We start from the raw sequence: 17,315 nt of genomic DNA, 5'->3' as shown, positions 1-17,315 counted from the left end.
AACACCATTAAAATCTTTTAATGTATTTATTTGTTACTTGTGTGGTTTTGATGAGATGTCTCCTAAAGCCTTTGATTCATTTTTTGTGTGATTTTAGGCATATCACAATTCATTTTCATTTTATTTTATTTTTTAAATTTTATTTAATTTTATAAAGTTGCTCACAATAATGTCTTACATTCAATGATTCCAACACCAATCCCACCACCATTACACTTTCCCACCAACATTATTTCTAATTTTCCTGCCCCAAAACACATCCTAAATAATGTATTTAGCATTTCCTATTATGAATAATACAAAAGTTTCCTTAGAAGAAAATGTGTGAAGATTATTGTACCTCAAGAGAAGCCATTAAGCCCTTGTACAAGAGATTACTACCATGTTGTTGTCTCTTACAGGTTGAGCCTAGTGTGCTAATAATTTTTTTATCAAGATTGACTGCCTTCTACTTTACACCCAATCAAATGTGGTGTGCTACTCTTGGTCTATCAGTGGTGTAGAGCCTGAGATGATGTTGCATAGCCATAAATGTGGCTGCATGCTCCAGGAATTCTAAATTTTTAAGTAGGGTGATACAGCTGGAGTTAAAGTTTTAGCTAGATGGTGACTTTGGGGTTCAGAGGCTTCTCTGCAGTTTGTTGCTCTCTTTCAAGATTAATCTGTGAGTCTCTGGATATAAGTTAATGAGCTTATATGGTGCCAGAGGCAGATTGTGGGCATGACTGTCAGGCTCCCAGAAGAACAGGGAGATGGGTTTTGATTCAGTTTTAAGCAGACTTCTTGCTCTCTTATCATTTATTTTTAAGAGTTCTTTGCATATTTTGACTTATCTTTATCAGATATGCATTTTTCAAAGATTTCTCCCAACTTGAGGGTTGTCCTTTAATTCTCTTGATAATATCTTGCTTAGAGCAAAGTTCTTAATTTTAAAGAAGCCCGTCTTATCAATTACTTCTTTCATTGAATATGCCTGATATTATATCTAAAAAGACATCATCATACTCAAGATCATATAGTCTTATTCCCGTGTTATCTTCCAGTTTTCTAGTTCTGCATTTTTTATTTGTGTTTATGGTATGTTTGAGCTAATATTTATAACGGGTATAAGATCTGTATAAATGTAGACTCACTTTTTGGCATCTGTCTAGTTTTTCCACTGCTATATGTGGAAAAGACTATCTTTGTACTATTGCATTACCTTTGCTCCTTCGATAAGGATCAGTTGACTATATTTATGTGAGTCTATTTCTGGGCTCTCTATAATGTTCCATTATTTTTTTGTTTCTTTGGGTTCTCCACTTTGGGTTATTGTAGCCTGAAGTAGCAATGGTATTCAATTTTGTTCATTTTCAATGTTGTGTAGACTATTCTGAACCTTTTATATCTCTGTATAAACTTAAGAATAAGTACATAAGTAGCCAAAAAAAATTGTTGTAATTGTACAGCTGGGCTAGAGCTATAGCACAGTGGGTAGGGCATTTGCCTTGCATGTGACTGACCTGTGTTCCATTCCTCCATTCTTCTCGGAGAGCTGGCAAGCTACCGAGAGTATCCTGCCCACACAGCAGAGCCTGGCAAGCTACCTGTGGCATATTCGATATGCCAAAAACAGTAACAAGTCTCATAATGGAGACATTACTGGTGCCCGCTCGAGCAAATTGATGAGCAACGGGATGACAGTGACAGTGAATTGTACAGTTCCTGGCATAGGTTGCATATAATGAAAAATATATATTTAACGAATAAAGTACTAATTAATTATAGATTTTTCTGAATCTAGGTACCAAATTCTTTTTTTTTTTGAAAGAGTTGAGCTACCATTTTTATTTTTTTTTATTTTTTTTTAGATAAGTTTTTATTTTGTTTTTATTTTTTTTATTAGTTTATTTTTAATTAGAGAGTCATCGTGAGGGTACAGTTACAGATCCATACATCTTTGTGCTCATGCTTCCCCCATACAAAGTTCAATAACCCATCCCTTCACCAGTGCCCATTCTCCACCACCCGTAAACCCAACATCCCTCCCCCCCTCCCCAGACCCGTCTCCCCCCACCCCACCCTGCCACTGTGGCAGGGAATTCCCTTTTGTTCTCTCTCTCTGATTAGGTGTTGTGGTTTGCAATAGAGGTGTTGAGTGGCCATTGTGTTCAGTCTCTAGTCTGTATTCCACCCGCCTCACCCTTCCCCCACATGTCCTCCAACCACATTTTACTTGGTGGTCCCTTCCCTGAGTTTAGGTACCAAATTCTTCTGACTCCAACTTTTTCACTTCTCTTAATACTGCTCATTCATTTATAGATTGACTAGTCCCAGCCAAACCATCCCAAAACATACAGCTCATTTAAGCATCTGTTATCTGTTAGCTCCCAAACTAATCATCTGGATTGGTGGAGCCTGTGTATTTAATGGGAACTCAGGTTATATTTATGCTCTGCTGCCATTATTTGCAAGGTAGAAGGCCTCTGGCAGTGTCATGCCTCATATATCTAACCAGATAAGACTGGTGCCTAAATTCTGTGTGGTGTGAGACTTGCACAGGCCTTTTCTTATCACCAGATGCCCCAACTTATTAAGAGCATCACTATTATGTAACTTAGAATTCACAGAGCTTTGGCCCTTGACTTAGCCAATTGCCACAGGATTCATCTTGGGCAAGTTCCTTTAACTACTCCCCACTTGCACTCCCCCATGTGTAAAAGGAGGTTGGTTGTGTCTACTTTACACACTCAGACAATCAGTGCAAAGGAAGGACTGAGCACCATGGGTGCCAGTCAGACAATGTTGCTGTATCTCAGACACTGGTTCGTGTACCAACAATCAGATCAATACTTTCCCAGGCTGGCAGGCATCCTGTGTGGGCCCACCTGGGTCTGAGTGTACCAGTCACTCTATAGTCAGGTATCTGAATATGGTTTTGTCCAGTGTCCCTCCCTATTCGAAACACATCCTTCCAAGCCAGACTAAGTTGCGTTTAGAGTATCTGATGCGGCTTGAAGGAACAAAAGGTACCTGAAAGAAACAACTTGAAGAAGTAGTTTTCTACTGTAGGTGAGCAGTATTAGAGATGGCAGTGCAAACAGTAACAACAATATGAAAATGGTAGTAGTAATAACAGCAATGCAAACTGCCATTTACTGCCTCTTACATTGTTTCTCATAACAAACTTCTGGCAATATTTATTATTGTTCAGGTTATAATTTATTATTTCTCATTACAAACAAAGAGCACAGCTAATGAACTGTATAACTAGTGAAGAGGAGAACCAGGATCAGAACCTAGTTGCAAATTCCATGACCCAGCCCAGCCACCCGCTCTCATCCCCTTTTATCTTGGGTGTATGTGGGCAGTAAGAAGCTAGTTTCATATAAGTGTGGTTTAAGTGGTTGATCTCTAGTCCAAGGCATCCACTTTTCCCAAATCCCTTCCTAGACAAGAAGGAATCTGCTGCGAACCCAATGGCAAACTTTCTGGAATTTAGTACTAAATTCATGTGGGCAGCAGGCGATTAGTAACTCTTCTCAAGTTTTTAATTTTATATATTTTTTGCTGGAAAAAGCAAAAAGATATAAAGATTAATTTTATAGCTTTTTGCTGGGTATCTCCTTAACCTCTGATACAAGTTGTCCATGCAGCGCTAGAGCTTGAAATGTAAATGGGTTTCTGAGTAAAGACTCGTTTGCTCCTCCCAGAAAGGATCCATTGCTATGTCCCAGACAGGTATTGCTTCCACAAGTCTATGCTTTTAGCTGTCTGCAAAACCCACTGGGATAGAGCTCCATTTCACTGGCCCTGACAAGCATTCTTCGCCCATAGAGAAACCTGCTTAAGGAGGAGCTGTAGCTTGAGATAGATCTTGGCAGAGCACTGAGATTATCGAAAGGGAATCAATGTAAACATCTCTGGTTTTAAGTTTCACAGTGTTCAGAGATGATCCTTGTGACTCCGGTGTTCCTATTTTCACTATCTGGAAACTGGGGTCAAGCAAAGAATTGTTTGGCGGGGGAGAGATGTCAGTCAACCCTATCTGTAACTTCCCACCCAAGACTGATGGATCGAACCTGTGTAAAGCCTTTTTGGGACCTTCAAAGGCATTTTTCATTGTTAGGTCACACTGGTAATTCTCTGTTGCATTACCTTTCCTGTTTAAAAAATAAATTAAAGCAATCTAAGAAGGCAGATAATGTTTAATGGGAAAGGGCAGCGGTGGGCTAACGGTTGCCTAGCAACCACTAGACATTGTTTTGCGGCTTCACTCTGGAGGAGCCAATATGGCGGCTCTAATCCTTCCCCAGCCCCCTGGACAGTGTGTGTGTGTGTGAGTGACAGCTCCCTCTGGGCCCAAATCATTTTCATCTTTGTCTTGGGCAGCAGATCATTCCTTTTTAGCTTTCAGATGAATGGGGGGAAACTCACCGTCTAATTCTTCCATACACTAACACCTGTACTTTCATCTCCTCCCACAACCTAAGGCTTGAAAATGCCAGGTTCTTCCTTGGCCAGTTCTTCTTAAACGTTTTCATGCATCCTCCCCCTCCCCCCAACCCCCTCACCGGAAGTTCCCATGTCAATCAATACAAGCCCACGCGTGAAGTACAGTTTGAGGTCAAGCAAGGCATGGACCATGACTGAGTCTCAGAGTGTCTTTTGTCTTCTGTTTCTACATGGGGCTTCACTGCCCCGTCCCCAAGGGCCCATGGAAGATGCTAACTCTTGGACCGCTCCATATTCTCACAAGTAGAAAGTAGAGATGTCAGCACAGGAAACATGTTTAGAATTTTCAGGAGTAAAAGCATAATCAGTGACACTGAATACATCTAGTTTTGCAGTGTTGTCTGTTTGCTGCCTCTAAATCACAAGTATACTAGAAGGGGACCCTCTTAACTATGGGGTGAACTTGCCATTCTGTTATAATTGTCCACGACTATCTAGTGCTGGTTTGGGACAACTAGAGAGAGCGCATGATTTCTTAGCCTTTGTGGGGGGGCTGGACCCCCTAGGTGGGGTTCTTTAGCTCAGGGTTCTTAAACATTTTTCACTTAGGGGAGCTGGAGCGATAGCAGAGCAGGTAGGACATTTGCCTTGCATGTGGCCAACCCGGGTTCAATTCCCAGCATCCCATATGGTCCCGCCAGCACCACCAGGAGCCAGGGGTGATTACTGAGTGCAGAGCCAGGAGTAACCTCTATACATCCCTGGGTGTGACCCAAAAAAACTTTAAAAACCCCAAAAAAACAAAAACCATTTTTCACTTAGACCACTTTTTGCCTGAGAAATTTTGACTCGAACTCAAGTGTACAAGTTTAGAAATTAGGTATACAAACCAAACTTTACTGAAAATAAAGAAATTTACTTTGAAAAGGCCCCCGTTAGTGGCATAACCCCATATTAGGTCAGAACTCACAATTTATGAAAGTAGGTTCTAGATAGGAGCAATGTAGTAGGTCCACAAGCTACTGGAATTATGTCTGACAACGTCTGTATGTTCATCTGTACATCATAGCATTGTCTGTAGCGCCCAAGAGTTTAAAAGCCAGAGACAGAGAAACGAGAAGAGATGAGGGAATTTGTTGAGGATCTTTTGGTTCCAAAAAAAATATGCTGAGGACAATTTGGAGCAGAAATATTTCCAAAGAGAAGAGGAAAGGGAGAATTGTTAGCTAGCAGGTACTTTTGTTCATTCACTCAGAGAAAATTTTTTTATGGAATATCTACTCTGCAGCCTTTATTGTAGATGCTCTCAGGGATTTAGTCATGAAAAATAACCCATGAGATCATGCCGTTGCAGCCTGGGGGACTGAATAACATTGGCTGAACATAAATCTGTGCCTGGCGTGTTATGCACATGAATAAAATATTCACGCACTACGATATAAATATTAAATTATTACATTATCCTATTAAGCTTCAACTTGTATATGAGCTGAGAGTTTTCTGTCTCCACCAGTTCTTATTCACTCCAGCTAAAGGAGCTCAGCGTGGGGAAAATTCTTTAGGCAGATCCCAGGATCACCTTAGCTGGATTTTAGGTAGTTGTAAGGAAAGCAGCTTCTACCTGACTTTTAGTACAGAATTTTGGTCTGACTTCCTTACAGATCCAGGGACGAGAGAGAAAGTGCTCTGGAAAAAAACCAAAGTACTGAATTAATACAGCAAATCCCTGCTCACGTGTACCAGGCCATGGGCTCAACTTGTGAGTGGAACAAGCTCCGCGAACAAAGCCACTGTACAAGGGGGTACGGCTACACCACTTTCGAAGCATGAGCTTGAGGTTCAGAAAATTCCCTTCATGAGTCCAGAGTTCAAGTCAAAGTTTTCCCATCTCCCATGTTATCCTTTTTTTTTTTTTCCTTTTAGGGTCACACCTGGCGATGCACAGGGGTTACTCCTGGCTCTGCACTCAGGAATTACTCGTGGCGGTGCTTGGGGGACCATATGGGATGCTGAGAATCGAACCTGGGTCAGCCGAGTGCAAGGCAAACACCCTACCTGCTGTGCTATCGCTCCAGCCTCCTCCCATGTTATCTTTATGGAAATATTGAATCTTGGTCGTAGGGAAGCTGGAAAGCTGGCTATATTTCTATTTCTTCCAGAAAACTGACCCTTGATGGGGCAACAGTGAGAGTTCTATGAACAGACACTTATCGGAACCCAGAGAAGAACTGTCATGGGCCTGAGATGTCCCCCTGTTTGTTAGCCGGTTGGCGTGTGCTGTTTGGCAGATGCTGGTAGAAGATGTTCTTCTCGGAAGATGTTGGGGGCAGAGACAAAGGACACTTAGGAGGACAAGCACCATCTCAGCAGTTTTGCCTGATGTGTATAGTGTGATCCCGTGTGCCACCTGCACCCTGCATGGCTACAGTCGAAAGGGAGGGAGCCTCTTTTCAATTATCTACTATAAAACTCAGCATGGCTGCCATCGTGCCTGGAGCTGTGTATATACTGATAGGAATTGTTGTTGCCCTTCTCGCCTGAAGGAGACACTTTCTCCACCCCCCAACGCAGTTCGCATACAGAGATCCCTCCAAAGAAAGTTTGCAACAAACAGGGGTGAGCACCTTGCCTGCCAGATGTGCTGAAACATGAGAGACCCTGGAGAAACGTCTCCCTACAAGGACAGTCAATGCTCTGTGTGGCATCTAGACTCTTTTGTAGCCCTAATTCCTTTAATCCGAATGACTAAAGGAATCATTAAATGGTCCCTGTCAGAGAGGGACCCTTACTGTCTCTGTGTATCTCAGAGGCATCTAAGATACACAGAACAAAGTTGTCCACTGGAGGCAGGGTTGGGGTCTGAAATCCATGTTGCTGTGGGGTCCAGTGTTAACTAGCCTCCTCCTATTTGAAACTTTGTTGGCATCAGCATCAACCCTAGGGACCCTCTTTTTACCACAGCTCCTTACCCCATGAGCACCAGGGGTCCCCACCCTAAGCATCCATGTGCAGCACCTGGAAGTGGGGGGGGGGAGCGCTCAAGCTTCCTGTGGACAACAGCCTGAGTCTGTGCACATGCTTGTACACGGATGCTGCAGCCAGGCATCTTCCTGGGAAGCTGGCTATCATCCCACTAGACTACAAGCCCCATCTCACTTCAGAGTCGCCTGCTCATCCATTGTCCTGCCTGCAGTGCTTAGAAGAGTATCGAGCACCTCGCAAGCTCCCATTATCCTTAGGGAAAGAATAAGACCAGGATCGGAGGGGAGAGGCTGGCGAGATGGTTCAAAGAGCTGGAGTCCATGCTCTGCTTGCTGGACCCCTACATCTGATCTCCAACACATCATGGTTCTCCAAGCACCACTGGGAGTGACCCCTAAGCCTAGAGTAGCCTCCAAGCACCATTGAGTATGACCCAATCCCTCCCCCCTCCACACACAAACACACCCCAAATAAGTAGTGAGGTGGCTTACAGTGCTTTTGACCTCATGACTTCCTGGCACCGCTTCTGGTAAAATATGAATTTCCTAACAGTGCTCTCAAGATGCATGACACCTCTAAGGACATTATTAATGAAGCCTGTGTCAGGGCAGTGGGACTTCCACACATACGAACTTTGGATCTTCTCTCTTCTCTTTCTGAGCGATACTGACAGGGAAACAAGGACTAGTGGTTCCAATTGAGTTCTTTGACTTGAAACTTTATGTGTGTGTGTGTGTGTGTGTGTGTGTGTGTGCGCGCGCGTGCGCACATACATGTGTGTATGCACAGCCTTGGGCTTAAATGACAGTGATAGGCAGAATAAGCCCAGTTTGTTGGGGTATAAGTATTTGTGTTTAACTAATCATTCTGCATTTATACAATTAACCTCCCTTCCTAGTGTCTGTGATAAGGCCTGAGCAACTTTCTTTGGCTTGCTTTTCTCTCCTGTTCCAGCCTACTCACATAGGAAGGAGGGTGTGGGGGTGTTGGGAGGGACTGGGGTGTGTGGCCATGACTTCAAAGTCAACATGTGTCTACATTAAGCACAGAACTTGCTCATTGCAGGACTCCTGGGCCCCTTATCCCCCCTAGAGAGGGACCCTGGAGTTTACATTCTTAGCAAATGAGTTTTCTACAGCAGATGGAGCAAGATTCACTGGACGAGAAAGAGGTTCTTTTTTTTTTTCTTTTTCTTTTTGGGTCACACCCGGCAATGCTCAGGGGTTACTCCTGGCTCTGCACTTAGGAATTTCTTCCATGATGCTCAGGGGACCAGACAGAATGCCAGGAATCGAACTGACTGACCACATGCAAGGCAAATGCCTGCCCACTGTACTATCACTCGACTCCTGCCCGGGGTTCTTCACCTGCCCCTTGAAGCTAGTCAGAGAGCCTCCAAGTTCTGTTTTAAACCTTCTGGTTTCTCTGTCTCCTCTTCCACAAAACAAATATAATCTTTGGCTTCTAGAATGGCACCAGAGCACTGAGTCATATGGTAGAAACACATGACTTTAGCTTTATAACCTGCTAGATTGATGCACAGTATATGAAATTAAGGTTTTTTTGAAGCAAGAGTACATGCAACACTTAATTCTGTGTACAAGAAAATTTCTATAATAGAATTAATAGTTTTCAATTGTCATGAATATTTACTGAGGGGGCAGAACAGGGGGGAATTAGCATGTTTCTATTTATTGGTTTTGTGGTACAGGAATCAAACAGGACCCCCCACCACCCATCCACCATCCATCCATCCACTAGCCTGCAATCCACTGCCAGATTAGCTCTATGAACACCTGAGAACTTTCAAACAAGTTACAAACCTCACCACCATTCAGCTGTTCTGGGGTGGACTGAATCCACATGCTACAAGGATTCATCGGATGATTCCAAGCCCAAGAGAAGCAGAGGGAGGCACGAGGGGAAATCTGGGATGATGAGGATTTATGATGAATCTCAAGTAAGAGATTAGCTGAACATGGGGACTTGGCACAAACAGAAAGGGGAATGCAGGAGCCCTGCCCACACAAGGATTTCTGAGCGGGCACAACCGTTGGACAATTGATTGCAGTTACCGTGGGGTTAGACTTGTTTCTGGGTGTTGTGACTAACTCTGTAGCTTGCTAACAAACGTTCTGTGGAAACATGGCCTGTGTTACTAAGCCGATTGAGAAGCTCTGTGATGATGATGTAAAGGTTCCTGACTTCTCTCCAGCCGTCTTCTCTACCCAAAGGTTCCTGACTTCCCGGTGCCCTTGGCGAGCCCATGACCTGTCCTGTCAAGGCCAAGATGCTAATAGCAGACAGAGCTTCCCACACACACTTGAGCACGATCACCAGCATCCCTTAGCAGGCAGAGACTCCGTGGGCCGTAGTTGGGAGCAGTGGCACCTGCCCTGTCTCCTCGGGTAAGGACAGATCCCACAGTGATGGTGTCCATTGACCCTTCAGTGATGGAACACTGCACAGCACCTGCTGTGGGCATGGTCAGAGACGTTCCTGTCTTAAATCTCCAAAGACCTCCCTAGTGACTTCCTGCTATCTCAGGGGGGATTCCTGGAGAGCCCCCTTTATCCTTGCCACCCAAAAGGGTTTGGAGTCCTGGTTCTCCCTTGCTCTCTCCCCTCCTCGATGGCTTCTTGTAGGATAACATAGCCTCAGGTAGTTTAGGTTTATTGGGTTACTCCCATTACGGTGCTCCTATTCCTCTGTGTTTATTTGTAGCTTCTTTCTTAGTGTTCTGTTGGCTTGTAAATGTTTTTCTCCTTTCCTTAGTCCAAACACTTATTAACATCTTAATACTAGTTATTTTTGTATGGACATGGCAAGAGATACATTGAGGCTTGCAGGGCAGTTCTCCTGGCAACATCTTGCTACAGACTCAGACCACAGCACTCAGGCCAGATTAATCATTCCTCACCCTAGCAGGGTCCAAATCTACTTATCACTGTTTGGATCATGACAACATTTGTCCATGATCAAGCTCTTAACTTATAGTTAAGCATTAGGCACTTTGGCCAGGCCCATCTCGATGCCAGGGTAGCACACAACTCACTGCTTGCCCTGGGTCCGTCTCGTCCCTCGTCGGGACCCTGCTTTTGGGGGTGCCAGGAAGTAAGGGCAGCTGAGGCTTAGGTCGAGAGAACAGATGCCCAGGAGGAAAATATCATGTAGAGTCAAATGACTCCCAGGTTACAAAAGCATAGCATTTGCTAAGCCCTCCTGTGTCCATACAAAAAGGACATTGCTCTGAATAAACTATGCAAAGGACTCAAGGAGAAGAGAAAAACATTTACAAGTCAACAGAACACTAAGAAAGAAGCTATAAATAAACACAGAGGAATGGGAGCACCGTAACGGGAGTAACCCAATAAACCTAAACTACCCAAGGCTATGTTATCCTACAGCTTCTTCCATCCCATCTCTCTTAGGTGCTCCCACCTTCCTAACACTTGCATGTAGCATCAGACGTTGCTCCTGGGGAAGCTGAACTAAGACCCCACCTAGGGGGCGGTGCTTTGCATGGGCTTTGGGGAGCTCTCCCGCTGCCCAGGCTCCCTCTCTGAGCACCCCACACCTCTCATCTCATTGTGCTCAGGGCTAACACCTGAAGGCCGAGGGAATGTGCCACCGTGGACACGTCGCCTTCTCAAACATCTCTCCAGCCATCTTCTCTACCCACCTTCCCTTCGGATTTCCAAGCCTCTACGAACATTTGACACGTGACAGTTCCAGAAGGAAACCCACGGGGACCTAAATAGTGTATCCTGCTATCGGCCGCGCGCCTGAGCCCTTATGCCTTCTGACGTACTGTGCGACTAACAGGAGCAAACACGACTAAATTACCGACTAAAAGAGTCCCTGCTCCCTCCTGCCTTCCTCGCCCTACATCACCACCCACGGGCATGACCGGTGGCCCCTGGCCCAGGCAGGTGGCAAGTGTCCCGTGGTGGCCCGGTGGGCAGATGCCCCCTCTCGGTGCTCTCCTTGGCAGCGGTTCCAACAAGCCATAAAGGGCTGCCGACACCACCTCTCCCTCACCTCCCTTGCTTCGGTTCTGCCTTCCACTACGCTGTTCCCATCCAGGAACCTGCTTGCTTAGGAAGGTGACGGACCCCTCCCTCCCCAGAGACGCGAGGGCACACTCTGGTGTACATCGAAAAGTTGTTGTAGCAGGAGGTTCCAGCCACCCCCTCCTGGGGCTGTGCTCTGCTCCCGCATCCGTCTTCACAGGGACCCCTGTGCCAGGTGCTCCTGTGTCATCTGGGCTCCCCGGTGACATCCCACTCACCACGCGTGTCCTGGCTCTGCTCAGGGATCACTCCCGCTGGGGCTCGGGGAACCCTGTGCAGTGCAGGGGACCGAACCAGGATTGGCCACGTGCAAGACAAGTGCCTCAGTCCCCGGCTGTTTTCTGGCCCCACGAGCACCTCTGTGTGTCCAAGGAAACGTGCTGCATCGAATCACGAAGAGCAGCTCGGGCAAAATGACACCAGGCCCTGGGTAAACAGGGATGACTTCAAGCCGCAAGCCTGAGGTGGACTCGGCTGGGACCAAGGCAGGGTGCAGGGCACTGGTTTCTGCCTGTGTTCTCCTGGGCTCTGCTCCTCCCGCTGACCAGCTGGGCACCAAGTTACTTAGGAATCAAGAGGCTGTCACTTGGGTCAGTGCTGAGATGGGAGCATCCCTTTACCCCGTGAGCAGTCGACCTGCTTAGTTTTGCATTGTGGCATCGTGTGTGTGTGTGTGTGTGTGTGTGTGTGTGTGTGTTGGCATCCTGTGCATGTGTGTGTGGTCGCATCCTGTGTGTGGTGGTATCTTCTGTGTGTGCATGTGTGTGGCATCCTGTGTGTATGTGTGTGGTAGCATCCAGTGCATGTGTGCGTGTAGTGGCATCCTGTGTGTGACATCCTGTGTGTGTGGTAGCACCTTATGCGTGTGTGTGCGTATATAGTGGCATCGTGTGTGCGCGTGTATAGTGGCATCCTGTGTGTATGTGTTTTTGTGTGTGTGGTGGCATCCTGTGTGGCATCCTGTGTATGTGTGGCAGCACCGTGTGCACGTGTGTGTGCATGTAGTGGCATCGTGTGTGTGTGTGTGGTGGCATTGTGTGTGTGTGTGTGGTGGCATTGTGTGTGTGTGGTGGCATCTTGTATGGGGGGGAGAGAAGGCAGGTGTTCACATGACCCTAACAGACAGGCATAGCAACACTTCCATGGAGAGACCAATGCTAAGCTCCAGTGACCTGATGAACTGTGTTTCCCCCTGGGTCTTCACCAAGCAGCCTCACAGCCTCACGTCTGGGTGAGCCTAAGAACCAGGAGAAATACTGGGGTCAGTCCTGCTCACTGGACATCACCAAGCCGCTGGCAGTTGCCTCCTTAGGACACAGGCCCGAGCATGGCCGCTGGGTGAGCGGGACTTCTCAGGCCGGGCTCTGGAATGATCGCCTGCAAAGGATTTCTTTATACTTAACACTCCAGCTGCCCCGCTGGCCTCCCAGCCCTTCCCCTCAGACCGTGCTCCCGCCCGCCTTCCTCAGGGAAGATTCTGACAGGAAGGCGGCGGGAATGCAGGGGAAACTCTCCCCTCTCCCTCTGTCGCCGGGCATGCCAGAGAACTCTTCTGGGTTGCCCTTCCCTGAGCGGTTCTAACTGTTAACATCCATCAAACAAGCACGTTGATGGCTGAGGCACCGTCAGCCTGAAGACGCAGTGATAGATTAATTTCTTGATCCAGCGCCAGGACTTACAGGGGAATATGAAACAGACATCAATAATTACAGCTTGTACTTTAGCTGCTGGATCCTAAACCTTGAAGTTCAATGAACAAGTAATAACTGGACGAACACACCCTTCAGAAATTAGAGGTGGGAAAGATTACCTCATTCCATGCCCGCCAGGGAGCAGGCCCCCTGCAGCAGCAACACGGCAGGGCGGGAGCCGGGGGTGCAGAGGAGCTGGGGGCAGGGGCGCCCGAGAGTGCCAGCGAGAGGGCCCGGCCCCCCGGGGAGCCACGGCTGCTCCGCTTTGCTCTGAGTTCTGGGGCGTCCCTCAGAAACCCGGTCTGGTGGCGGACATGTTCCTTTCTTACCCAAGGCCAAGTCGCTTGGGAAAACAGAGGCTTTTCCTCCTTGAGTCTGCAAAGGACCGAGGAATACCAATAAACAGAAAATTAGCCTTCAGGGGGTCCCTCGTTCCAAGCACAGCTCGGACACAACGTGCTCGTGGCATTTCACAGCCAGTCACTATTCCCGGGATCCAGATGACAAAAGCCACCGCCTCCTGGCTTTGGGGAGGCTGAGGGAATTCTAGCAGAGAGACAGGGGCACCTGGGCACACCCAGGGGGCTGGCGAGGCTGCCACAAGCCCTGAGCGGTGGCTTCTCTCTCCCTGTGTGGCTCTGCCACCGGCTGCCCGAGAGGGAGGACGCCCCTTCCCCAACCGTGTGACGCTGGTCTCTGTGCTCGAGTCACAACTCGGAAGACGAGAACGCAGCTCTGCTCACTTCACCCAGATCTAGAGAATGTCCCAAACTGGAACACGGGTCAGCTAAGCTTCAGGTCCAGAAGCCAAGATTAGTAATGGAATCTTTTCTTCTGAGAGTTCGCTGATATTTGCCCTAATGCAAACACTCCCTTTCCAGCTGGGTTTACACGAGAAAACCTGTGAAAGCTTCGCCCTCTGACTTCATCAGGTAAAGCAATTCCTTGGACTGCCCGGTGCTGCCCTGGGTTCACAGTGCCTCAGACTTCCCAAAGTACCTGCAGAGCGATTACGACGTTCAAGGCACTGATGCCACAAACACCAATCGACAGCTGGTCTTGGAAAAAGATTTTCATTCCATATTTTGTCCAAATATTACTATTTGTTTCATGGAAGTGAGGGCTAAGACTTTAGTAGCGTGCAAATTTTAAGCCAGTGAATAAACAGTTGGCTTGAAAAGAGCATTAAATTGACATGCAAAGCATTTTTTGCTCTGCCAGATACTAAAAATAAAAGTAACTTCTGCCAACATGGAAAAACTCGAATTGTTCCAGTTGGTCCTGAATTTGACTAGTAGGTTTCAATAAGTTAATTTTTCAAAATGGAGCCTGACATAACATTATTTCCCCGAACTGTATCTCTTAAAAATAACAACAGGGTCAGTGAGATGATGCAGTGATAAAGGCACTTGCCTTGTACGTGGCAGATATAAACAAGAGAAACAAAAATAAAACAACATATAACACAGCAAGACACCTTTTTTTTTTTTTTTTTTTTTTTGCTTTTTGGGTCACACCCAGCAATGCTCAGGGGTTATTCCTGGCTTTGCACTCAGGAATTACTCCTGGCAGTGCTTGGGGGACCATATGGGATGCCGGGGATCGAACCCGGGTCAGCCACATGCAAGGCAAACGCCCTACCCGCTGTGCTATCACTCTGGCCCCGACACCTATTTCTTTCTTTTTTTTTTTTTTGCTTTTTGGGGTCACACCCAGCGATGCTCAGGGGTTACTCCTGGCTTTGCACTCAGGAATTACTCCTGGCGGCCGACACCTATTTCTTTTAAAAAGGAAATTTGGATGTTTTGAAAGGCAAGTTGTTTTTGTTTTTTTTTTAATTTTGTTTTCAAGGTTATAACCAGTGGTGCTCAGGGCTTACTCCTGGCTCTTGTATTCAAGGATCACTCCTGGCGGGGCTCTGAGGACCACGGCTGGTGCCAGAGATCAAACCAGGTCAGCCAAGTACAAGGCAAGCACCTTATCTGTGGTACTACCTCTAGGACACTGGACATTTTGAAAGTTAACCTTCATATTAAGAATCAAATCTAAGTGCAGTGAGATAGAGGAGCAAGTAAGGCACTCGCCTTGCAATCGGCTAACCTGGGCTCACCCCATATGGCTAACCCAGACTCACCCCACACCCCATGTGGTTCCCCAAGCACCACCAAGAGTGACCAAGCACAGAGCCGGGAGTAATCCCTGAGCACCTGTGCTATCTCTCTGGCCCAATCAGTATTTTTAAACATGAAGTCCTAAGCAACAGGAGTCAGGGTGCAGATTATAGTTTGATTCCTGTCATGGGCTTGCCCCTCCCTTGTCTCTCAAAAAAGTATGTTTCAAACATGGAGCTCGAAATTTATGACCAGTTGCAGAAACCTGTTTAACTACTGATTTACGATCCTGGCCCAGGTATTTAACTCTGTCATCAGAACTAATTATAGCAAACCTGAGATTATATATTCAAACTCTCCTTCTGGTGAAAGAAATAGAATGTTCTGCTGAAAACCAGAAACATCCCGAGGCTCCTAAACAAGCACACTCTCCCACTCGGCTCCTCAAAACCAGTGCTCTACAGCTCAAAATTACTGTCTGCAGTGCGCTGTTTTAGCCCCAAGTACTTAAACAGTAAATCACTGTTACATTAATGCCATACCGATGGCTCAAAACAGATTCATCTCCCTTAACAGGAACTGATGTTTACGTTACGGATCTAATTTAGGCTTCTGTGGGTAGTAAATACACATGTCGAAGCTTCAGGAACTGAAGTTATTACCAATCCACAAAGAATCTTTTATTTTGCAGGTGGAGAAGACAATGCCCACTTTCTGGGCAACGCGGGTACTCGAAGCATAATGTTCTGTTTTATTGCTGGAATGAAGAAAGGGTCTAATTTGAACTGAGGCTGATAAAACCAGTCCCAAGTAATGAGCCCGGCAGAGTTTCACCCAAGACGATGCCAATCCCCGGCCTCACTCCCTGTCTGCTGACCCATGATGTTTGCCCATTTCCCACAGTGGGACTTCAGCTATGTGCCCCACGCCCCTCAGGAGATGAGTCACTGCTGTCTGCCATCAGGTGAGGGCTGGGCCTTCTCTGGCTACCAGGGGAGGGCTGGGCCGAGGGGGTCCTCAGCTGACCGCAGAGGCAGCCACTCAGGCAGAGGCAGGGCCAGAGCGGACGGGGAAACGTGCCTGTAGGGGTCAGCGAATGCTCCGACGAGAAAGACACTGGAAAAGGGAACCGAGGCGGTGGCTCCAGGGCCCATCTTGGAACAGGCCCATCTCGGAGCCGTAGCTGCGCACCTGCCTGTGCTCCTTCTGTTCGGAAAGCAGGGGGCACGCCCCCAGGCCCTGCCGGTGAGCTGCGGGAAAGAAGGGATCCTATGCTGCAGCGTTCACCCGGGAGGAATCTGAAACGAGATTCCGGAGACCAGTCCTAGGTGCTCACACCTACAAAGCACACTGGGAGGCGGGAGGGAGGGGGAGATACTCCTCAGAAAATTTCCTGATAGTTGGTCCAGAGACCTTTTCACGATGGGGTCTTTAAAGATGAAAAACAAAAACAAAACCTATGTCACTATAATTTCTGTACAATTTTTTTATTATTGGAAATTTTTAAAGAACGACAAAACTGTAATCAGGGCTCATCTCCTGTGCTCCTGCTGCTACCAACTCAGACTGTCTACCGGACTGTCCGTGGCCGGGGAGGGAGTCGGAGGGTGGAGCCACACTCAACAGCGGGGGACCTGAGCAGGCACCGGGCAGGTAAGCACCGTCGAGGCAGAAGCCCGCCCGAGAATCCCAAGAGCCAGAGAAGTCTGGCTCCCAGCTACTCACAAGGTTTCCTCAGAGCTCTTCTGGATAAGACCTGGCGGCCCCGTGGAAACTACCTCCCACGACACCCATCCTCTCCTTCTCCTTGTGAAGTCATTCAGTCTCCCAAGCAACAGTTTGGAAGAGGAGTACAGCCAAGAAACCATGTTCCCCAGAGAATCGAAGTCATGTCTCTAAGCTGTGTAACACAGCAACTTCGTGCCCTTGTAAGAATCACACTGTAAGGAATGATGTGGCTGAAAAGGAGTATTTAGGGAGGGGCAGTACAGGGGCTAAGGCCTCCACTTGAGTATGGCTGACCC

This window comes from Sorex araneus, chromosome 11 (assembly GCF_027595985.1).
Source record: "Sorex araneus isolate mSorAra2 chromosome 11, mSorAra2.pri, whole genome shotgun sequence".
NCBI classification, from domain to species: domain Eukaryota; kingdom Metazoa; phylum Chordata; class Mammalia; order Eulipotyphla; family Soricidae; genus Sorex; species Sorex araneus.
This window is presented reverse-complemented; position numbering follows the sequence as displayed.